Raw genomic sequence first — 269 nt, 5'->3', positions numbered from 1 at the left:
TAAAGTATCTATGGGCCACAAAGCCGTAGATGCTCCTCTTGCTTTTCAATTTATGCTTGAGAGAACGAAAAATACCGAAATTATGGAAAACAGCGAACATTATAGTCTTGCCAAATCGCTTGACGGAAACCTGCTGCAACTAAGCGCGTACAGACCAATTGCTCTCCTCCCAATATTGAGTCAAATATTCGAAAGAATCGTAGTTGGAAGAATCCAATTACAATACAATGAAAATCACCTGGCGAGTGATAGACAATTTGGCTTTAAGA

Source organism: Habropoda laboriosa, unplaced genomic scaffold (assembly GCF_001263275.1).
Source record: "Habropoda laboriosa isolate 0110345459 unplaced genomic scaffold, ASM126327v1 scaffold332, whole genome shotgun sequence".
Classification (NCBI taxonomy): Eukaryota; Metazoa; Arthropoda; class Insecta; order Hymenoptera; family Apidae; genus Habropoda; species Habropoda laboriosa.
The sequence above is the reverse complement of the archived record's forward strand: the minus strand, read 5'-3'. Positions refer to the sequence as shown.